General features: G+C 38.2%; 2 pseudogenes across 2 annotated transcripts in view; both read left to right on the top strand.

Moving 5' to 3' along the window:
- The window catches only part of LOC309653329 (E3 ubiquitin-protein ligase rififylin pseudogene), a 136,966-nt pseudogene that overhangs the window by 92,082 nt on the left and 19,655 nt on the right, over nt 1–25,229 (top strand). The gene's annotated exons all lie outside the window — the stretch shown is intronic.
- LOC309653321 (proteasome activator complex subunit 3 pseudogene) lies at nt 21,459–22,284 on the top strand (annotated as a pseudogene). The gene has a single exon. The product of its transcript is annotated as a proteasome activator complex subunit 3 pseudogene (transcript).

Below are 25,229 nucleotides of genomic sequence, written 5' to 3'. Positions count from 1 at the left end.
TGGATTGTGTTCCCGTGAAGGTTATTCCACAGTGTTGGGAACAGTTGCCTGAGTTCAACATAGGTACTAGCTGGTATCGGTTTGATATACATTAGTGTGCATATGTTAATCCCAACCTCCTAGTTTATGCCTTCCCCAACCTTCTCCACGTGGTACAAATTCGTTTCTACGTCTGTGACTCGGTCTGTGTGTTGTAAATTATAGTTTATTTGTATCAAGTTTTAAAGCCCACCGATAAGTGATATCCCAGGATATGTGCCTTTCTCTGTCTAACGTACTATCCCGAATGTGATGCAATCTAGGTCGTTCAATGTTGCTGTAGTTGGCAGTTTTTCATTCTTTTTTATGGCTGTTTAATACTCCACTGTATCTATGTACCACATCTTCTTTTTTCAATCTCTGTTGATGGGCCGTTTGGTGGGTACCATATCTGGGCTATTATACATAGGTTTGCAAGGAAAACAGAGGTGCCGGTGTGATTTGCAACGATGGTGGTCTATGCATATCTGTCTAGGAGGGCCATTGGGTGACCATACGGTAGTTCTCGGTGTATTTATTTAGGGAACCTCCATACTGTTTTCCATAATGCCAGTTTCCAATGTGCAGTCCTATGAACGGCTTAGGGGGATTCTCATTTCTCCAAGCCCTCTCCCGCATGTATTGCCTGTACACATTTTGACCACCGTCATTCTGACTCTTGCAGGGTGATACCTTGCTGTAGGTTGCATTTCTCTTTCTTAAATACTTAGCGATGTAGATCACTTTTCCAAGTGTGTGAGTTATTTTTTAAGAACACTGGGAATAAAATGTACCTGTGGAAATTGGCTTGTTGAAAGTGGGCCCTGATGTGCATCCTTTTTCAGTGACCTTCCCCAGGACATTTCTGGAGTGTAGGTGTCATTTGCAGCGCCGATGACTTTTTGATTATGAAGTTCCCCTAAGCACCGGTTTTAAAGTTGTTGTTATGAGAAGCGGCCAACGATCAGCAAGATTTTTTTCAAGCAGAGTCCAGTTATCTGCGAATCCAGATGTTCGGAAAATTCGTGTCCCAGAATTTAAAGTATGAGCAGAATGTGCCAAAACAAACACCCAAAGGATTGCGTCACATTACTTCTTCCCCCTTACCCTCAACCTCTCAACAGATCGCCATCCCGGCAAAATCGCCGAGATGAGAGTGCTGCCGTCAGTAATTGGGGCGACACTGAGGTAGGAGGTGGACGTGGGAACCCCAGCACCAAGAGACCTGGACACAGCGTGGCTTCACAGCGCTCTTCCAGCCACAGGCTCCATCATCCTTTGGGTTCATTGTGCTTGGCTAGCTGTAGGAAGGTACTCCACGATGTGGAGATAGTGGTGCTGTCCAGAGGCGACGAGGCAGTACAGCTGCACGTGGGGCCCCTTTGCTGGCAAATCCTCCCCAGCTGCCTCGCTCCCACCACAGTCCAGCTTTGGGACCCAAGACTACTGAGGCTCCAGGGATGTGACTCCAGGCCAGGTCACCGAGGGCTTAGGGAATACAGGCGGTGTTCCTTTGTTTTAAATTGAATATTTATTTTATGATGGAACACCCTTAATTTACACTGCTGTGTTTCATTGGCTGTAGAGCCACTTGAATCCGTTATACATGTATATGTATCTGTGTTGTTTTCAATTCTCTTTCCATTTAGCTTATTGCAGAGTGTTGGGACCAGTTGCCTGAGTTCAACTTAAGTCCTGGCTGGTATTCTGTTTTACATATATTAGTGTGCATATGTGAATCCCAATCTGCTAGTTTATGCCTCCACCCAACCTTCTCCCTTTGGTACGCATTCTTTGGTGTCTACGTCTGTGACTAGCTTTCTGTGTTGTAAAGTATAGTTTATTTATATCAAGTTTTAAACCCTACCCATAAGTGATATCCTATGATATGTGTCTTTCTCTGTCTAACATACTATCGTGAATGTGATCAAATGCAGGTCCTTCCATGTTGCTGTAGTGGGCATTTTTTCATTCTTTTTTATGGGTGCGTAATCCTCCATTGTACATATGTACCACATCTTCTTTTTTCATTCCTCTGTGGGTGTGCAGTGTGGTTGCTGCTGTATCTGGGCTATCATACATAGCTCTGCAGGAATGAAGGGGAGTTTTTACTGTTCAGAATATTCCTTCCACATGATGAGTCATTTGTCTTCCACTGCTTTCAGTATTTCAATATCCTGTTTAAAAAATTTGTTTTATATTGAAGAATAATTGATTTACAATGTTGTATTAGTTTCAGGCGTACAGTAAAGTGATTTGGTTCTATATATATATAATATATATATATATATATATATATGTAGTTTTTCAGATTGTTTTCCCATGTAGGTTTTTACAAGGACTGAGTAGAGTTCCCTGTGCCACATACATTAGGTTCTTGTTGATTATCTATTTTATGTGTAGTAGTGTGTATATGTCAGTCCCAATCTCCCAATTTATCCCTCCCTCCACAAGTTTCCCCTTTGATACTTTCTGTTTCTCTACCTGACCATTTAATGATGTTGATCATTCAAGTTTTCCAATTCTCTCCTCTGCCTTCTCTCACCCTGTTGAACATATATACTGTATTTTTGTGTTTTTGTTTTTTATACTCTCATCTCCAATTTCTATTTGGTTCATATTTATCATTTCTACTTTTTTGATATTCTCATTTTTTCATATATTGTTTTTCTCATTTTCTTTAATCCTTTGCCGCCTTAGCTCTTCAGTCACTTCAAAGAGAGCTGTTATAAAATATTTAAGGGGATGCTTTCTGTTAATTGATTTTATTCCTTGAATGAACTGTATTTTCCTGTTACTTTTTAATGCCCTGTGTTTTTTGTTGAAAATTGGGCATTTGACTATTGTAATTTGGTAGCTTTGGATATTAGCACCTAATCTTTTCCTGAGGTTTCCTGTTTTATTTTTGAATTATTGAAGGCAATAGTAAAATTTCTGAGATTTTTCAAACTACTTTTCAAAGACTGTTCTTTTAAAAATGTGATTACTAAAGTTTCTCTTATTTTGTCTCTTTACCTTTTTCTTATCACTTTGTTTTTTAGAATTGTCTTGTGTCTATAGAAAAATAGAGCAGAAGGTACAGAGAGTTTTATATACCTCATGCCCCTCACAAGAATAACTTCCTCTATTATGAATATCCCATACCAGAGTGATACTTTTATTTAAATCTAAGCACCTACCTTGATATATCATTATCAAAAAACAGTCCAAAGATTATATTAGTGTTCACAGTTTGTGTTGTATAGTTTACAGGTTTGAACAAATGTAGAATGAATGTATTTACCATTATAAGATCAGAAAGAGGAATTTCACTGCCTAAATATCCTCTTGTTGGTTCCCTCTTTTCCCTGTACCAGATCCTGGCAGCCACTACTTTTTTGACAGTTTCCAAAGTTGTACCTTTTCCAGAATATCATATAGTTTGAATGATACATTATGTACCTTTTTTCCCCCCATTTTTCACTTACTTGCATTGAAGTTTCCTGTCTTTTCATGCCTTGATACTTTTGTTATTTTTAGTAATAAATAATACATCTGTATATGTATACATCACAGTATATTTTTCCATTCAGCAACTGAAGGAATTTTTGGTTGCTTCCATGTTTTTTCAATAATAAATAAAGCTGCTATAAATGTTTATGTGCAGATTTTTGTGCACCTGTAAGCTTTCAAGTTCTTTGGGTAAGTAACAAGGAAAATGATTCTTGGATCATAGGGTAAGAATACATTTAGTTTTGTAAGAAACCATCAAAGTATCATGTGAAGGGGCTGTACTACTTTTTCAACTTTTAACCGTTTGTATTTAATTATTTTTTCACGCTTTATTGAGCTAACTTTATGTATAACATTGTGTAAATTTAAGGTGTACATGTGTTGATTGGATACACTTAGATATACATTTATAGATTTGTATTTGCTTACCATCAGAGTATTAGGCAACACCTACATCATTATTTCTTTTAAGGGATGAGAACATTTAAAATCAAGTTTCTTAGCAACTTTCAAGTATATAGTAGGAATTGTTACCTGTAAGTACAATACTGTGCAAGACGTAACCATAATTTACTAATCTTCCTACTGAAAATTGTACTCTTTGACCATCTTCCCATGTCCACCAACCCCCATCCATTGGTAAACACCATTCTACTTCCCATTTCTATGAGTCTGACTTTTTTGACTCCACACGATATAGTAGTTGTATATTTCTAACTTATCTCACTAAATATAGTGTCTTCAAGCTTCATCTGTATTGTTGCAAGTGGAAAGATTTTTTTTCTTTCTCATGGCTGAATAATATTCCATTGTACACATAAGTACCATACTTTTTATCCATTCTTTCATTGATGGATGAAAAGATGTTTTGTGCCTTGGCTATTATGAATAATGCTAAACATGGGAGTGCGGGCATAGTTTTGATATCTTTTTTTATTTCCTTTGGATATATAGCCAGAAGTGAGACTGCTGGATCATTCAATTTTTTGAGAAGACAAGTACTGTCATTCATAATGGCTGAACCAATTATAATCCTACCATCAACAATGCAGAAATGTTCCCTCTTTCCACATCTTTCCAACAATTTATATATGTTTATTTTTCTAAGAGGTTTGAGGTCATATCTCATAGTGGTTGTCATTTGCATTTCCTTGATGCTTAGTGATGTTCAGCATCTTTTCATGTACCTCTTGGACATTTGTATGTCTTCTTTGGAATAACATCTACAGAGTTCCTCTGCCCAGTTTTAGTTGGATTGTTAGTCTTTATTATTGAGTTGTGTAAATTATTTACATGTTTTGGCTCTTAACCCTTACCACGTATGTGGTTTCCGAGGTTTTATCCCATTCTGTTGGTTGCCCGTTCATTTTGTTGATTGTTTCTTTTGCTGCACAGGCTTTTAGTTTAATGCAACCCCACCTGTTAAGTTTTGCTTTCGTTGTTTATGCTTTTGGTGTTATATCCAAAAATGCTTGCAAAAACCAATGTCAAAGAGATTTGTTTTATGTTTTCTAGCTTTACGGCTTCAAGTTCTACATTTATCTTCTATACATTTCAAGTTAGTTTTTGTATGTAGTACAAGAGATGGGTCTAATATTATTTTTTTTAATTAATTTTTTATTTATTTATTTTTGACGGCGTTGGGTCTTCATGGCTGCGTGCGGGCGTTCTCTAGTTGCGTCCGGCGTGGGCTACTCTTCATTGCAGCACATGGGCTTCTCATTGCGGTGGCTGCTCTTGTTGCAGAGCATGGGCTCTCGGCACGTGGGCTTCAGTAGTTGTGGCATGCGGGCTCAGTAGTTGTGGTGCAGGGGCTTAGTTGCTCCGTGGCATGTAGGATCTTCCCGGACCAGGGCTCGAACCCATGTCCCCTGCATTGGCAGGTGGATTCTTAGCCACTGAGCCCCCAGGGAAGTCCCTAATATTATTTTTGAGTATATGCTTATCCAGTTTTATCAATGACATTAATTTGGTAAAGAAACTGTCCTTTTCCCACTAAGAATTCTTAGCTCCCTTGCCAAATATTAGTTTACTATGTGCAGTGGATTATTTCTGGACTCTCAGTTCTGTTCCATTGGTCTATTTGTTCATTTTTAGCCCAGTACCATTCTGTATTGATTACTATAGTTTTGTATTATAGACAGAAATTGATAAGTGTTAGGCCTTAAGCTTTTTACTTTTTTAGGATTGCATCACTATTAGGGATTTTTATTGTGATTTATACAAAATTTTGTATTGTTTCTTTTTTCTATTTCTGTGAAAATGTCATTGTAATATTGATAGGTTTTGCATTGACTCTGTAGATTGTTTTGGATTCTATGAACATATTAACAAAACTTATTTTCCCAATGCATACACATGGCATTTCTTCCATTAGTTTGTATATTCTTCCATTTCTTTTATCAGGATCTTGTACGGTTTAGTGCACAGAACTTTACCTTCTTGGCTAAGTTTATTCCTAAGAATTTTATTGTTTTTGAGGGCTCTGATAATGGGATTGTTTTCTTTATTTCTATTTCAGCCACTTTTAGTACAGAGAATGCAATTGAATTTTAAAGTTTTATGTGAAAATAATATTTCAACTTCTGTATACTCTGCAGCATGCTCACCATCAAAAATTTAGGTTCAGCCTATTACCATACAGTTGCCCCCTTTACACATTTTGCTTTTCCCTCTTCTTCCCCTCTGCTAACCACTGCTCTGTTCTTTGTATCTACATGTTTATTTTTGTTTGGTTTGATTTATGTATTCATTCACTTTTATATTCCTCATGTGACTGACATCATTTGGCATTTGTATTTGTCCACCTGACACTTTACTAAGCATCATACACTCAAGGTTCATCCACATTGTTATAAATGGTAAGGTTTTGGATTTTTTAAATTTTGTAAATTTTCAATTTTTAAATATTTTATATTTTAAAATGTTATAGTGTTATATATATAACTATATAATTGTATGTAGTTATAGTAAAGTATATATAAAACTATAGTTAGTTTTTATATATAAATATATTTTATATATATTTATCATATAATTTATAATACATATATAATTTAGTATATTGTATATATTATTCCCTTATTAGTCATCAGTCTATTCTGATTTTCTATTTCTTTATTATTACGAAAATGTGTTCACTTCTAGGTTGTCGAATTTGTTAGTGTATAGCTTTTCATAATATTTTCTTATAATATTTTGTATTTCTGTTGTTGTTTTTTATAACTTCTCTCTTATTTCTCATTTTATTTATCAAAGCCTGCTTTTTTCTTAGTAAGTATAGCTAAAGTTTTGTCAATTTTGTTTATCTTTTCAAAGAACCAGGCTTTTAGTTTTATTAATTTATTTTCCACCATCTTTTGTCTGAATTGTATTTATTTCTGCTCTGATCTTTATTTCCGTTCTTCTATTGACTTTAACCTTTACTTGTTTTTTCATTTTTTGCTCTTTTAGGTGTAAAGTTATATTGCTTGAGATTTCTTACTTCTTGAGGTAGGCCTGGATTGCTATAAACTTTTCTCTTTGTACAACTTTTGCTGCATTTCATAGATTTCTGTATGTTGTATTTTTATTTTCATTTATCTTTAGGGTTTTTAAATATCTTCTTTGATTTCTTTCTTGACCCATAGTTGACCCACTAGCATGTTATTCAGTCTTCACATATTTGTGATATTTTCCCAGCTTTCTTCTTGCAGTTGATTTGTAGTTTCATACCACTGGGATCAGAAAAGACGCTTTATATGATTTCAATTTTCTTAAATTTATTGAGACTTTCTAACATATAGTTTATACTTTAGAATGTTCCACATGTACCTGAAAAGAATGTGTATTCTGCTGCATTTCCATGGAATAATCTGTATAAATCTATTAAATCCACATGGTATAATGTTTCACTAAAGATCACTGTCTCCTTGTTTACTTTCTGTCTGGATGATCCATCCATTGATGAAAGTGGAGTGTTGAAGTCCCCTAATATTATTGTGTTGCTCTCATTTTTTTCTCTTTAGGTCTATTAGTAATTGCTTTATACATTTTGGTGCTCCTATGTTACATGCATGTATATTATTAACTGTAAGATTTTCTTGATGAGTTGTCCCCTTCCTTATAATGTAATGTCTATATTTTTTGATTACCTTTTATGGCTTGAAGTTTATTCTGTCTGATATGAGTGTGACTGTGCCTGATATGAGGATGACTATTCACCTAATGTGCCTGCTTTCGTTTGTCTGACATTTCCTTGGATTATCACCGTCCCTTCTATTCTTTCACTTCGAGACTATGTTTGTCTTTAACACTGAGAAGAGTCTTCTGGAGGCAGCAGGGTCTCGTGTTTTAATCCATTCAGCCACTCTGTGTCTTTTGAATGGTTAATGCAAGCTATTTACATTTGAATGAATATTGATAAATGAGAACTTATGACTGCCAGTTTGTCTTTTCTTTTCCGGTGGCAGTGTATCTCCATTGTTTAATTTTTCTTGTGTTTCTGTCTGCCATTTTAGTTTCATCATTCCTCTGCTCTAGATTTATATGATATGGTTACTATGAGATTTATACAAAATGTCTCATAGATAAAATAGTTCTTTTTCTGAACATAGCCTCTTACCATCTCTTGCCTATACCAGTTCTGGACATAGCATCTTACCATCACTTGCCTATACTTTTCCTCTTCCCCTTTTATGTTTTATTGTCTCAAATTATTTTTTTATGTTGCGAGTTTGTTAACAAGTTGAAGTAGAGTTATTTTTACTACCTTTCGTCTTTTAACCTTTGTGCTATAGCTGTGTTTAACAAATAACAATATAGAATTTTAATTTCCTGACTCTATTTGTCATCTTATTGAAAGTTTTGCCTTTCATTTCAGGTTGAAGGCGTTTGCTCTGAAAAAAAAAAATTTTTTTTTTTTTCCTGTAAGATGGGACTAAAGATGATACATTCCCTCAGCTTTTGTTTGTCTGACAAAATTTATTTCTTCTTTGTGCCTGAATGATAACGTTTCTAGATACAGTACTTTGGGGTAATAATTTTTATCTTTCAGTATTTTGAGGTCTTATTCCATTCTGTCCTGGCCTCTACAGTTTCTGCTGGGAAATCTGCTGGTTGCCTAATGGGTTTTCCTCTGTAGGTACCATTGGTTTTTTTTCCTGGCTGCCTTTAAAATTCTTTCTTTGTCATTAACTTTTGACCGTTTTAATATAATGTGTTTTGGAAGCTGCCTTTTTGCATTGAGGTAATTAATTAGGTGTTCTCTCAGCTTCATGTCTTGTATATCCAGTTTTTTCCCCAAGTTTGAGAAGCTCTTAGTTATTATTTCTTAAATAACCTCTCTGCTCCCTCTCCCTCTCTTTTCCTCCTGTGATACCCATTATGCTAATGCTGCCCTTCCTAATAAAGTCATATTTTTCACATAGAATATCTATATTTTAAAAATATTTTAATTTTTCTCTTGCAGTTCTCCTGGTTTTACCTCCTCTATGTGTTCTAGTCCAATAACTTGTTGTACAGAAGTGTGGAATTCTCAGGTAAACTGGTGTGCTGGGCAGAGGTTCCTTTGTTGAATTACATGTGTTTTACTTTTTGTATACTGAAGGGGAGATACAAAGGGAGCATCACACTTTGCTAGGATGCTGATGTCACTCTGCAGCTAATTTGTGTGTGGTGATTTTATATCCTGCAACGTTACTGAATTTTTTGATTAGTTCCAGTTGATTTCTGATTGAGTCTTTATGATTTTCTATACATATGATTATTTTATTTGCATAACAGGACAATTTTATTTTTTCTTTTCTGACTTAGATACCATTTAATAATTTATCTTGTCTGATTGCTCTAGAAAGTATTTTTAGTACTATTCTAAACAAGAGTGGCAAGAGTGGGCATAATTTGTCTTGCTCCTGATCTTAGAAGAAAAGCTTTAAACCTTTTACATTGAGTATTATTTTAGTTATGGGATTGTCAGAAATAGCCTGTATTCTGTCCAGTTATGTTCTTTCATACTTACTTTGTCTTTTTATTATGAAAAACTGTTGTAATTTTAATATGATATATCGTATTTATTAATTAGCATAAATTAAACCATTCTTGCATTTTAGAGATCAATTCCACTTTGTTACGGTGTATGATACTTTTAATGTAATGGTGAATTCAGTTTGCAAATATTTTGTTGACGATTTTTGTGTCTATATTTATCAGAGATATTGGCCTGTAGTTTTCTTTTTTGTAGTTTCCTTATCTAGCTTTGGTATCAGAATGTTACTGGCTTCATAAAATAACTTTGCAAGTGTTCCTTCCTGTTCAGTATTTTTTAAGAGTTGAGAAGGATTGTTTTTACTCTTTCTATTAAATGTTGAAAATGAAACCATCGCATTTTCTGATTTTGTTGTTGTTGTTCATAGCTATTCGTTACAAATTCCATCACCTGAACTTGACTGCTTGTATTTTCTCTTTATTCTTTATTCAGTCTTGGTAAGTTTTTGTCTATGGAAATGTATACTTTTCTTCTAAGTTATCTCATTTGTTGGTATATAATTTTTATTCTAGTCTCATGATTATTCATTTTGTGGTATCAGTTGTAATGTCTTCTCATTTCTGATTTTATTTACTTGAGTCTTTTTTTTTTTCTTTGTTAGTCTAACTAAAAGTTTGTAAATTTTGTTTCTCTTTTCAAAAACCGGGCTCTTTTCCTTGTTGTTGTGTATCTTTTCTATTGTTTTTCTGATCTTTATGTATTTCTGCTCTACTGTTATTTTCTTCCTTCTTTTAACTGTGAGTTAAGTTTGTTTTCTCCATCTGATTCCTAGAGGTGTAAACTTAAGTTGTTTGTTTTAGATCCTTTCTCTTGATATACATGTTTACTACTATAAGCTTTTCTCTTAGAACTGTTTTTACAACATTCCACAGGTTTTGGCATGTGGTGTTTCCATTTTCATCTGTTTCAAAATATTTTTTTATTTTCTTTTCATTTCTTCTTTGACTTACTGACTGTTCAGGATTGTCTTTAGCTATCAATGTTTGTAGATTTTCAGTTTTCTGGTTGTTGATTTCTAGTTTTAGACCATTGTGGTCAAAAAGGTGTTTGGTATAATTTTATTACTAATTTTGCTAAGAATTGTTTTGAGCCTACTACATAATCTCTTCTGGAGAAAATTCCTTTTGCACTACTGCTGTTGAATTCCATCTCTTCTACGTGTCTGTTAGGTCCATTTGGTCCATTGTATGATTCTAGACCAAGGTGTTTCTTTGTTGATTTTCTCTCTGGATGATATACCTTTTTTTTTTTTTAATGCAAATTTTTTTCCTCTTTTTAAAATTAATTAATTAATTAATTTGGTTGCACTGGGTCTTTGTTGTGGCAGGCAGGTTCCTTAGTTGTGGCATGTGAACACTTAGTTGCAGCATGCACGTGGGATCCAGTTCCCTGACCAGGGATCGAACCCGGACCCCTGCATTGGGAGCACAAGGTCTTAACCACTGCACCACCAGGGAAGTCCCTGGATGATATATCTTTTGATGAAAATGGGGTATTGAAGTTTCCGGCTATTATTGTGTTGTTGTAATCTTTTCCCTTCAGATTTCTTAGTATTTGCGTAGTATGTTGTTAAAAAATAAACTGAGTAAGTATGAAGAACTAATTGGGTATATTGAATGATTCATGAGCTGGGCAGCACCTCATCTGGCAAGCAGAGAAATACTCCAGGGAGAGGTAGAAAATGAAAGGCTTTTAGAAAGAAGTGTGGGACAAGTAAGTCATGAGCAAAAGAAAAATGAAAATTTATTGGAGATAAGTAAGAGTTCAAGTGACAAGAGGTTTTCATTGGTTGAGCTGTGGCATATCCATTGACTGGACTTGTAGCTGGGGAGAAAAAAAACTTTCTTCTTCCTGCAGGAGTAGTAATGTAGTTGCACTTACTGTTTGAGAGTGTAAGGTATGTCCCTTATATGTTTCTGTAATTGACATCTTCCTATTTGGTGTAATTGGCAATGATTGGTCAGATGTGAAAAGTTCTTCCAGAGGCCTTCCCGACTCTAATTTTAGTTCAGGTTTTCCTTTATTAACTTTCACAATAGTTAGGGTCTCCATGTTGGGTGCATATTTATTTACAACTATTATCTTCTAATGAGTCGATCCCTTTAACATTATATAATGACCTTATATAATGTTATAATGACCTTATATAATGTTATAATGACCTATAATGTTATAATGACCTGTAACATTATACACGATCTTCTTTATCTCTTGTTACCATTATTGGCTTAAAGTCCATTTTCGCTGATGTAATATAGCTGCACTCACTTTTTTACACGTCCACTTGCATGGAATAACTTTTTCCACCACTTCACTTTGAGTTTATGTGTGTCTTTAGAGCTAAAGTGAGTCTCATGTATGCAGCATATAATGAGCCATATTTTTCTATGTCTTCAACCCCTCTGTGCTTTTTGATTGGAGAATTCAAATCATTTATATTAAAGTAGTTATTGATATATAAGGACTTCCCAATGCCTTATAAATTGCTCTCTGGCTGTATCGTAGTTCCCTTCCTCTCTTCTTCTGCTCTTGCTGTGTTTCTCTGTGAGGTGCTGATTTTCTGTAGTCGTATGCTCCGATTTCCTTTTCTTGATCTTTTATGAATCTAGTATGGATTTTTGCCCACTTGTTACCATGAGTCTTGTATAACACATTGCATGTATAGTACGCTGATAACAACTTAAATTGCATAGAAAACTCTAAACTTTACTCTCCCCTTTTGTTTTTAATGTTACAATTTGCCTCCTTTTATATTATTATTAACAAATTATAGTAGCTATATTTATATTCGATACTTTTGTCCTTGAATGTTTATATTGTAGTTAAGTCATTAATAATCAACCTATTACAGTATTAGAGTTTTCTGAATTTGACTATACATTTTCCTTTGCCAGTGTGTTGTACAGTTTTACATGTTTTTACATTACTAGTGTCCTTTCATTTCAGCTTGAAAAACTCAAATCAACATTTCTTGTAATAAAAGTCCAAAGGTAATAAATTCCCTCAGCTTTTGTTTTCTGGAAAAGTCTTTATTTCTGAAGGATAACTTTGAGTGACAATATTCTTGGTTGATAGCATTTTTCAGTGTTTAGAGTTTATTATTCCACTCTCTCCAGCTGAGAAACTTACTGATAGATGTGGTTTCCTTTGTAGGTAAAGACTTTTTTTTTTTCTTCCTAATTTAGGATTTTTCTTTTTCTTTGAGGTTTATGGTGTTTTAGTTACACCTTGGAGAAGATCATTGGACTGAAGTACTGACTTATTAGCTTCATGAACCTGAATATCCAAATTTCTCCTCAGGTGTGGAAAGTTCTCAGTCATTATTTCTTTAAATAAGCTTTCTGCCTTTTTCTTCTCTTCTTCAGGAACTCCAGTAATTCAGATATTGGTTTTTTGATGGTGTCCCATAGACCACAGAGAACTTTTCCCCACCCCCCTCTTTTAAATTTATTTTTCCCTCCTGAGAATAGTTGATTTCAAAGTTCCTATTCTCTGTATCACTGATTCTTCTTTTTGTATATTCTGCTGAATCTGTAAATCGGCGACATTTTTTCTTATTTACAAATTTAATTTTACGATGAATGATCATTCTGTTCAGATTTTCTATTTCTTCCTGACTCAGTCTTGGATGAGCATGTCTGTAGAAATTTATCCATTTCTTCCAGGTTGTCCAATTTGTTAGTATATAACTCTTCCTAGAATTTTCTTGTGATTGTTTATGTTTCTGTGATATCAGTTGTAGTCTCTACTCTTTCATTTCTTATTTTGTTTACTTGAGTCCTCCCTCTTTTTTTTTTTAAAGTTTGCATTTTTAAAAAAAAATTATTTATTTATTTATTTATGGTTGTGTTGGGTCTTCGTTTCTGTGCGAGGGCTTTCTCCAGTTGCGGCAAGCGGGGGCCACTCTTCACCGCGGTGCGTGGGCCTTCTCACTATCGCGGCCTCTCTTGTTGCGGAGCACAGGCTCCAGACGCGCAGGCTCAGCAGTTGTGGCTCACGGGCCCAGTTGCTCCGCAGCATGTGGGATCTTCCCAGACCAGGGCTCGAACCCGTGTCCCCTGCATTAGCAGGCAGACTCTCAACCACTGCGCCACCAGGGAAGCCCCCCAGGCTTAGTTCTTGATCACATATAGAACTGTTTGTCATTAATCCATGTGGAGTCAGCATTCTTTTCAGTCCTGGTAAACGAGAAGCATGAATCGTTGACTGATATGCCAGAGAACTCCTGGAGTAAGTGAAGATCCCTTCACTTTTCATACACCCTAAAAGGTGAGGAGACAAGAGGGTGAACATATGCACACACAGATACGAGCTGGTTTCTGCCCTTCTCGATAAGCGTATCTTTCTCCTTTTGAAGAGAAACCATTTCAGAATTTTGAATGAATTCTTCAAGAAGATTCATTACTGGGAGGAATGGAGAAAGAGCTCGTTATGGTAATGGTTTCTCATCCGTTCTGTGGTTTGGTTGATGTCATAGACCCTGGGGGCCCGGCTAGGCTCTAGTTCCAGGGCCTCCTTTACTGATCTGAAACCCACACACCACCTTGGTTTTTAGAATAATTATCTAGTGATGTTAAACAGTAAAAATTGTGCTGTTTTAAAGGATCTAAAAATGCATACGGGGACACGTGTGTAGATAGCAGTCATATAAACAAACATGCTTTTTTTTTTAAAACATGCTTTTTTATGTATACATTTGTAGGCAGCATTTTGTCAACTCGGTAACTTGGGATCTTGTACGTTGTCCCTCTCCACTCCCCCCCGAACCCCAGGTTCCTCCCAGGACATGCAGGTGACTGTGGTTGAGCAGAGAAACCACCCGGGTGAGGATGGGCTGAAGTCCCAACGCAGGACCAGAGCCCATCAGAGGGACCGTTTCCTTAGGCAGGGATGCTCTGAAAGGCTGCGAGGGAAGCCTTTTTTTTTTTAAAGCGATGCATGTCTTTTATTATGAAAATTGCTGCTACATTACAGCCAGCATCCGAAACAGTATTTTAATAAGCACTTGTCTTGATTATAAAGTAGAGCAGAAACCATGATTCTTAGTGATTGTATCGGTTTCCTAGGGCCGCCGTAACAAAAGTACCACAAACTGACTTATAACAACAGAAATTGGTTCTCTCACAGTCCTGGGGGCCAGAAGTCCCAGATCAAGGTGCCACCGGGGCGGCCCTCCTCTGAAGGGCCTTCCTTGCTTGTGTCCTATCTTCCGTGGTTTCTGACAACCCCTGACATTCCTAGACTTGTAGACATGTCACTCCAATCTCTGCCTTCTGTGTGTCTTTGTCTTCATGTGACCATCTTCTTACAAGCACACCCAGTCATTATTGGATTAAGGGCCCACCCTACTCCTCTGTGACCTCATTTGATGAATTCTCTGTGTGTGTGTGCATTTTCTTTCTCTCTCTGTTGTATTTTTATTGACATGCAATTGACCTACAGCACTATGTTATTTCCAGGTGTACAACATAGTGGCTCAGTATTTCTGTACATGACAGAATGATCACCACGGTAAGTCGTTAACCATCTGTCACCATACAACATTATTATTGACTGTATTCCCCATGCTCTACATTTCATCCCCGTGACTCACGGGCCCAGTTGCTCCGCGGCATGTGGGATCTTCCCAGACCAGGGCTCGAACCTGTGTCCCCTGCATTGGCAGGCAGACTCTCAACCACTGCGCCACCAGGGAAGCTCCTCTCTCTTTTTTCTTGATGAGTCTGAATAATGTTTGTCAGCTTTCTTTATCTTTAAAAAAATGCACAGAACTTTAGGCTTGCTGATTTTCTTTAGTGGTATGTGTCTGATTTTTCCTCTCTAGTTGTTATGTAACTGTTGTAGGTTTTTGCTTGGTGGTTACTATCAGGTTCATACACGTTAATCTATAACTATATCTGCTTGTTTTAAACTGGTAGTCATTTAAGTTCAAATACCTTCTAAAACATCCCCACACCCCCACATTTTGTGTTTTAGATGTCATATTTTATGTTTTCATGTTTATGCTTTTACTGTTTGTTGTGGTCATAGTTGATTTTACAATTAATTTTTGGTCTTTTAATCTTTGAACTAGCTTATTTAAATTGTTGACCCTCAGTCTCTACTATATGTTTGCCTGTACATGTGGGATTGTTTCCTAGCTATAGATATTTATTTATTGGTATAGCTTTTTCTCTTCTACTTAGAGAAGGCTTTTTTTCATTTTTTATAGGATAGGTTTAGTATTGATGAATTCTTTTAGTTTTTGCTTGTCTGAGATGTTCTTTATCTTTCCTTCTATTTCAAATGATAACCTTGCTGGGAAGAGTATCCAGGGTTGCAGGTTCTGTTTCAGCATTTTGAATATATCACACCACTCCTTTCTGGCCTGCAAAATTTCTGCAGAAAAATTAGCTGATAACCTTGTAGAGGTTCCCTTGTATGTGTCTTTGTTATTCCCTTGCTGCCTTTAGAATTCTCTGTTCCCTTGTATGTGTCTTTGTTATTCCCTTGCTGCCTTTAGAATTCTCTATCTTTAACTTTTGCCATATTTTAATATGATATGTCCTGCTGTGAGTTTCTTTGGGTTCATCTTGTTTGGGAACCTCTGTGATTTCTGTACCTGGAAATCACAGGTACAGAAGTATCTGTTTCCTTCTTCAGGTTCAGAAATTTTTGCCACATTTCATCAAACACACTTTTGATTCTTCTCTATCTTCTTTTTCTTTTGGGACCCCTATAATGCAAACGTTGCAATGCTTGATATTGTATCAGAAGTACTTTAAACCTTTCTCATTTATTTAAACTTGTTTTTCTTTTTGTTGTGCGTATTGCATGATTTCCATTATTCTGTCTTCCAGATCAATTATGCATTCTTCTTTATCACCTAATCTGTTGTTAGTTCCTTCTAGTGAGCTTTTTCAGTTATTGTATTCTGTTGTTCTGACAGTTGTTTCTTTTTGTTGTTGTTTTTAAAATTTTCTAGTTCCTTGGTAAACGTCCCATTGTGTTCATCTATTCTTTTCCCTAATTTACTTATCATTCTTCCTAGTAATTGTTTAAACTCTTTATCTAGTAAATTATTTCTGTTCCATTATTTGTTTTTTCAGGGTTTTTTTCTTGTTCCTTTGATTGAAAGAAATTCCTCTGTATTCTCATTTTGGTTAAAGTTCTCTGTCTCTATGAAATTAGCTGAAACTGTTACCTATTGCAGCCTTGCAGAGGTGTCCTTGTTCAGCAGTATCCCTATACAGTCTGTGTGTGCCCAGTGCCTTTGGTAGGAGAGCTGGATCTGACAGGAACACAAATCATGTCTTTCCCCCAGAGTGTCCTGGCAGTTTTCACCAAGGTAAGAGGTGGGACTGGAAGTGGAAAGGCTAGAGCCAGAGCCTGGTGTGAGCTGGGGCTTTTCCTCTGACAAGTGGCAATGTCACACCATTGGTGGTGGAATAAGGTCCCAAGTTTCTGAAGCAGAAGCCCTGACGGTCAGGTTCAAGGGGTGCACCCATTCCCTCTAAGTGTGTGCTCTCCCCCCTTTCAGTACTTGCACTGTCACCTTAGAGGGGAGCATTGCTGGAGCAAGTATGGTCACTTGGCATGGGTCTGCGTATGGACTGTTGTGGCTGTGGCCTGGGACCACTTCTAATCTGCTGACTTCATAAGTGCGTATAACATCTGCCCCCTCCACACTTACCTGTTTCAGTCTGAGCCATCTTTGTCCCTCACACTGAGCACTCCACTCAGCTGCTGCAGCCCTTGACCTAGTGTGGTACTGCATCTGAAGCAACTGGAGCCTGAGCAGGTGCTTGGCTGAGACTGGGGCATGCACCAGAGTGACTGCAGAAAACATCCAAAGTCCAGTGCAGTTTCAATTTGCTTGCTCTGCCTTGTTTTGTAAGTAAGTATATATATTCTCTTCATTAGTGGAGTCTAGGTCTCTTACAGCCCTCCTGGTAGTCCCACTGGTTTTCTAACAGCTAAGGGGACTTATCTTCCTGGTGTTGGGTTCCAGGGCTGGAGCCAATATATAACTTGGACAGCTCACTGCTCAGGGAGGGTGTCCCTCCTTTTTTGTGTCCCCTCCCAGGGGCATAGGTCCCAACTTGATTGCTTCTCTTCCCTTCCTGCAACATTCTGTGTAAATCTTTCTTACAGCCTTGGATTGTACTTATTCATTGAGGGAGGTGAGTTTCATATCCTCCTACTTTACCGTCTTGACTTCAATACTTCTTTTCCTTGTCTTCAATTTATACTTTTTTTTTTTTTGTGGGAGGGAAGATGGTGTTGCTGTACATAGTATTGTTCTTGTAATTTCAGTTTCAAATTCTACTGTGTTTATTGCTGTTATAAAAGAAAGTAATTGACTTTTTAATAGTAACCTTGTATCTGGCAAACTTGCTATTTCTTGTCAATTGTTTTGGACCGTCTAGATATATTATTATGTCATCTGTAAACAAAGACTTTTATTTTTTCCTTCCCAATCTGTATACTATCTATCTATCTATTTATTATTTATTTATTTATTTACTTATTGTCATTTTGCATTAGCCAGACTTCAAGCATGATGTTGAAGAGCAATGGAAGGTGGAAACCTCTTTGTCTTTTTCTTCATCTTTATATAAAGGCTTTGGTTTCTCATCATTAAGTGCAATGTTATCTGTAGAATTTTTGTAAATATTCTTTAATAAGTTAAGGAATTTCTCTTCTATTTCTAGTTCACTAAGCTTTTTTTACATTAAATGGGTATTAAGATTTTGTCAAAGTCTGTTACTGTATCTATTGTATAATCATTTTTTTTTCCAGTTTAGGACTGTTAATATAATGGAATACATTAATTAATTTTTAAATGTCGAACCAGCCTTGCATACTTGAGATAAACGCAACTTGGTTGTAGCAGCTAATTTTTTGTACACTGCTGGATGTGATTTTCTAGTATTTTTATAAGGATGTTTGTGTTCATGACCATGAGATATTAGTTTGTAGTTCTCTTTTTTTTATAATTTCTTTGCTTGGTTTGGGTGTTAAGTTAATTTTAGCCTCAAAGAATGAGTTAGAATTTATTTTATCTGCTTCTTTCTTCTGAGAGAGATTGTTGAGAATTGCTCTAATTTATTTCATAAATGTTTGATAGCATTCCAGTGAAGTCATCTGGTCCCAGTGCTGTTTCATAAAGTTATAAATTACGTATTAGGGGCAGAGATCAAGATGGTAGAATAGGAGGACATGGAGCTCCCTTTCTTCAACAAATACATCAAAAAATACATCTACATGTGGAAAATTCTCACAGAATACCTAAAGAACACTGGCAGAAGATCTCATACAACCAAAGCTGCAAGAAAGATCACCACACAACTGGATAGAACAACAACCGCAACAAAGGTGGGATGGGACTGGCACCCCTGGGAGGAAGCTGTGAAAGAGAAAAGTTACCTCACCCTGGAAACACCCTTCAGTGGCTGGGAGATCAGCTGGGACAGATTGGGAGCTTCAGAGGCTCAAAGAAGGGTGCAGCAGCTGGCTTGCAGCAGACAGTACAGGGAGAGGCCAGCACAAGTCATGGCCACCTCCCTGCACTTACCAGCCTGAGACATATGCCTGCTTGTGGGCACAGCAGCTGGGTGCTGAAACTCAAGCTTCAGAGGACGTACCCAGGGAAAGGACTAGGTTTGGCTGTGTGGAGACAGCCTGAAGGGCCTGGAGGATGGTCCAGGCCACAACTGGGGGTGAGTGCAGGATGAAGCCCAGATCCACCGTAGGAGCCCCACTGTCAACATGCACACAAAGGGAGGGACATTGTCCTGCCATGGCAGCTTCACTCTCAGTGTGTTCACAGCAGGTGGGGTTCCACCTCTATGGGCTCTGGGAGCTCAGGGAGTTGCCCATATGCAGAGACAGGGCTGAAATCTGAGCCAATCCTCCATGACTTTGGAGGATTTACTCCACTGGAGGTTTAGTGAGTGTAGCACCTATGGGACTTCCATTACTGGTGCTCCCCGTGGCTGGGACAGTTTGGTGTCAGCAGAAGTGGGCTTTGTGGGCATGTGAACATGGAGGCCGGGCTGGGGTCTGGGCTGATTCCTGGTGCTCCCTTGGTGGATCTGGCTGTTGTGACTATGATTTCACCAGCACATTTTTGAGTGCAGCACCTGAGTGATATCCTGGCCAATTGCCCATGTTCCCACAGCTGGGAGGAGGGCAGGCAAGGTCAGTGCCAACAACAGTGTACTTTGTGGTCCTGCACAATGGATGACAGGTAACACCACAGAGCCCACTTCCCAGTGGAGAGCTCCTGTGGAGGAATACCCGGTGGCTCCCCTCCCAGCAGGAGTGCTCCAGTCCTACCTACCTCACACCACAGCTTAGAACCTGGGGGCTTCTATGCCAACAACTGGGGAGTGGACACTGCCCTTGACAGGACTGTGACAAGCACACAGCAAAGAAGAGACCCAGCTCAACATCCAGTGCAGGTTCTGGCTATCCCAATAGCAATCACACCCCCTATCAAAGGAACAATGTTCAGCACAATCTGAAGAAAGACATAGCAGGCATCCATACCAAAAACAGCCCTTGCACCAAAAATGTTAGCCTTACAAGGCTACACAGGGATGCTCCCACATAAAAACAACCTTTAAGACCACAATAGATAAGTGTTTCTCCTAAAGTCATAGATTCAGAGAAATATAAGTAAAATGAGGAAGCAGAGGAAGACTCCCAATTAAAAGACCAAGAGAATTCCCCTGAAAGAATAAACAATAAAACTGACCTCACCAGTGCACTAGACCCCAAGTTCAAAAAGGAGGTAATAAAAATGCTGAAGGAATTAAGAAAATCTATCAATAGAAATGCAGATTACTATAAAAAGGAACTAGAAACTGTAAAGAGGAGCCAATCAAAATTAGACAACTCAATTGCCAAAATGAAAACTGAGCTAAAGGCAATAAATAATTAGTGAAATAAGTAATACAGAAGAATGAATAAGTAATCTGGAATATAGAGGAAGAGAAATCACCTGATCAGAACAGCAGACTGAAAGACGAGAGAGAGAGAGAGAAAGAGCAATATATGAGACCTATGCGATAATACAAATCCTGTCAATCTATGCACAGTAGGGATCCCAGAAGAACAAAGAGAAAAAGGGATTGAAAAAGTATTTGAAGAAATTAGGGCTAAATAATGGAAGAGATATCCAGGTACAGGAAGCACAGAGGGTCCCAAACAAGATGAACCCAAAGAGACCTACACCAAGACATATAATTAAAATGATAAAAGTTAAAGAGAGGATTCTAAAGGCAGCAAGAGAAAAACAAAGAATTAGTCACATGGAAACCCCCATGGGCTATCAGCTGATTTCTATACAGAAACACCAGGAGGGAGTGGCAAGGTATATTCAAAGTGCTGAAAGGGAAAAACCTGCAACCTTAAGATACCTACCCAGCAAGCTGATTATTTAGAATAGAAGGAGAAACTAAGAACTTCACAGACAGGAAGAAACTAAAAGAATACAGCAATACTAAGCTTATCCTAAAAGAAATATTGAAAGGTCTTCTCTAAATAGAAAAGCAAGAATCATTTGGAAAGAGAAAATCGCGGTCGGAAAAGCAACTTGAAGTTTTGTACATAGGGGACTTTATATAGATAGATAGATTTATATACTGTAGATCACTTACATAAGCCAGTACATAGGCTTCTGTTTTGTTTTGTTTTGTTTTTAGGCTTCTTTTTAATCAAAAAAATTTCTCAGGGCCAACAAGAGAGTGAGCAGGCAGCGGGTGGGTGGGCTGACAGACAACAGACAACATAATACAAAGGGAGGGAGCTATGAGCAGTGAGTGAGCCACTCAGGGTGGTGGCTGCCTCTGAGATTCCTGCCTTCCCTCTGATCCCCCTCCTTGGAGACCACAGTGCCTCTGGTCTCCAGCAGAGCAGACGGGCAGACCTAGCCATGGCCTAATTGCTGAAGGTGGATCGGAAAGTAAAGCTCAGAGCTGATTCTTTCAGGGAGTGGATCACAAGTGAGGCAGAAAATATGGTGGCAGTTTTTTCCCCAAAGAAACTGTTAGAACATAATAGTTTTTTTTGAAGGAACCAAGCCTAAACACCCCTGACCTAATTCAGATCCACTCAGACATGAATCTTCCAGTCCCTGAGCCCCTTCTTCTCACCAATAGCCATGATGGACTGAATAGTCCCATTTACAAGAGGTAAAGTTTGGATGAATGTGAAGAGGCCTTCCAAGGAACCAAGGTGTTTGTGATGCCCAATGGGATGCTAAAAAATCAACCAGCAGCTGGTGGACATTATTGAATAAGTGAAGCCTGAGATTCAGGTGCTGACTGAGAAATGCGACATGGTCAAAATGTGGGTACAGCTCCCGATTCCTAGGTTAGAATATGGGAACAACTTTGCAGTGTTCATTCAGGAGGAGACAATAGCAGAACTAAGAACAGTTGAGAGTGAAGCTGTATCTTATCTGGACCACATTTCTGTACATTATATTACAAGAACCAAATTGGTTTCCAAAAGAGCTAAATATCCCCAAGTGGAGGACTATTGCCACACCATGACAGAGATTGATGTGAAAGAATACATCTGCCTTCAGCTCATCCCATCAGAGCTAAGGAATCAATCTGTCACTCTATATGGCATGATCCTGAAAAATATTGAGAAAATCAAAAGTCCCTGGAGCAGCAATGAAGACATGCTGTACTGAGGCCAAGGCCAGGGCCAGGGGACTCTGAGAGCCTGGCTCAAGACCGACATTGCCTTGGTTTGTTACACAACTATCAGGATGGGAAAACTGGCTGGAAATGATAATCACATCTCTCTCTGTTTTTAGTTAGAGTCTAATGAACCTGTCATGTGCTCTGTGATGAGTTTGCCTCGTTTTTCAGGCCTCAGAATCTTTTATGTTTCCTTCCCTAATACCCCACACTCCCCCTGCCCTAATTTCCAGAGAACTGCAAGTTTGTGTGCACAGGATGTTAACATAGGAATACTTGTGTTTCGTCTCCCCACCTCCCTCCTGTGTCTTGGGCTTTGTGATGATTAGTTGGTTACAGGGTGAGGGAACTGGAAGGAAAGTGCTAGGTGCTTTGTAGAAACTGGGGGCAGGGGGCCAGCTCCTCTCTTCCTGATGGAAGGTTAGTATCTCTTGCCACCATGGGACGTTGGATCATCCCTGCCACAGTTGCCCTGGTGATGGCTCAGGGTTTCCCATATACATATGTTGCACCTTGAACCTGATCATGACAAGAAACACCTTAGACCTTCCACAAATTCCCTAGCTCCGTCAGATGTTTTTACAACTAGAATTTTCACACACACAGATGTGTGCAATATACACACACAGACATACGTGCACATACATGCCTTCCTGCTCTGTTACTTGATGCCCCTCCCCACCCACCCACAAAACCTCCCTCTCTCTCTCTGTCTCTCTCTCTGTCTCTCTCTCTCTGTCTGTTTCTCAGAGACACACACACACGCACTTCAGAAATGATAGTTGTCCTACACCTCACACACTGGGGACCATGGTCTCCTGATATTGCAGGCTACTGGTGCCTGAGGTTAGTGAGTTGGAGGAGAGCTGAGAGGTGAGAGGCAGAGGGAGTGGGGAAGACCCTTCCTCTGTGATTTGGGTCCTTTGGGGTGTTGTTGCAAAGGCTGCTCCTATGACTCCTCATTGCCTCCTCCCAGGCCAAATTGGGATGGGAATGTCTGCAGCTGTGAGGCCAACTGTTGCTGCTTCTACTGGGCTTTTTCCTACCGGGGAAAAGTTTTTCTCTTGTTTACAGTATCGTGCTTCCAAGGAAAGTGGTCACTTGTGTTTATATGTGTGTGTATGCATAAATATGCATGTACACATTGTGTGTATATTGAAATCTGCTGGACAAGTAAAAACCATAGAAGAGTTGCCTCTTATCTCTCAAATATTCCAGAGATATCACTTGTTACAACATTCGTGTAAACCGTCATCAACCCCTACTTCTTTACTCTGCCACTACTGGAGAGCCTGCCAGTGACTCTCTCAGTGTCTATTTCTGACTGTTTTTCTTCCCCTGTCTCTGTCTGCATACCCACAATTATATTTCCACCTGGATGCATCATTTTTACTCCCGATACGGTGTAGAAAAGGAGTTCCGATGCTATCTTCCCATGAATAGTAAACAGTAACAAACCAATTGCATTTCAGTTGGGCAGTGCCCCTACCCACCCTCCAGACCCCTTCCAGCTAAAGACTTTTCATCCTCTCACCATGTGTTTCTCAGTTTCCTTTATTGTTGGTTGAATTATTCCACTTCCCCTCCTCCTCACCCTACCACCGTTGAATCATAAAGATTATTTTACCATGACAAGAAATTATTAAAAACACAGGTACTTAGACCTTTTTTAAAAAATGTGTGAAAGCTATGAAAACTACAATGAACAGCAGAATGATAAACATGAAAATGTAGACTAGGATATCAAAACCATAAAATGTGGGGGAGGGAAGTTAAAAAAAAAAAGTAGATTTTTTTTTTAAGAATGTGTTTGGGCTTATATAACTACCAGTCTAAAACAATTAGATATACTGATGGGTTCACATACTTGAAAATCAGGATAAACACAAATCAAAAACCAACAATAGATTTACAAAAACAAACAAACATAAAGAAGAGAACTCAAGCATAATAAAAAAGAAAACCATCAAACTACAAAAGGAAACACAGAAAGAATAAGAAAGGAACATAGAAGAAATTCAAAATCAACTGGAAAACAAGGTTTACAACGGCAGTATATACATATTTATCAATAATTACCTTGAGACTCGTCTGGACCCGGGTGCTGCTAGGAGGTCGTGCAGGCAGGAGGCCTCGGTTGGAACAGAGGGAGCGGCAGCATCCAGGGGACAACATGCCAACTGCCAAGCAACTAGCCGACACTGGCTGCAAGACCTTCTCCACCTCCATGATGCCCCTCACTGTTTATGGGGGCTACCTCTGCAGTGCCCGAGTCTAGCACTATTTCCAGCGGCACAGCTCCCAGCGCCAGGCTGCAGAAGAACAGAGACCTCGGGAGTCCCGTAGAACTGGGGGGCTTTTTTCCTTGAGCAGAGAGACCCGAGGCATATTGTGGAAAGACCTCACCTGCAATCATTTCTGAGTCAACAGGATCAGGGCCTTAATGGTTTTTGAACTCTGCTGGGGAAAAGTGCCTGTGTTTTCTCTGGTACAGTCAGTTTGGAGAGGCTATTGAATCATAACAGGAATGGGAGGGTGAGGCACACCTACAGACATTAAATATTTTGCCATGTCTAAAAACATAAATAAATAAATAATTACCTTGGATGTCAATGGACTAAATGCTGCAAACAAAACACTGAGAGTGGTGGATTTGATTATAAATAAATAAATAAATAAATAACCTACAACTACCATATGCTGCTTAAGGAGACCCACTTTAGAGTGAAGGACACACATAGATTGAAAGTGAGGTAATGAAAGAAGATATTTCATGCAAACAGAAGATATTTCATGCAGACAAGAAAATGGGGGTAGTAATACTCCTATCAGACAAAACAGACTTTAAAACAAAGGCCGTAAAAAATGATGGAGAGGAACACTATATAATGACAAAAGGATCAATACAAAAAGAGGATATTACACTCATTAACATATATGCACCCAATACAGGAGCAAATAAGAACCTAAAACAAATACTAACAGACATAAATGGA

The sequence above is a fragment of the Balaenoptera physalus genome (genome assembly GCF_965194825.1).
Source record: "Balaenoptera physalus genome assembly, chromosome: Y".
NCBI lineage: Eukaryota > Metazoa > Chordata > Mammalia > Artiodactyla > Balaenopteridae > Balaenoptera > Balaenoptera physalus.
Note: the sequence above shows the minus strand (reverse complement) of the source record. Positions and strands in the feature narration are given on the sequence as shown.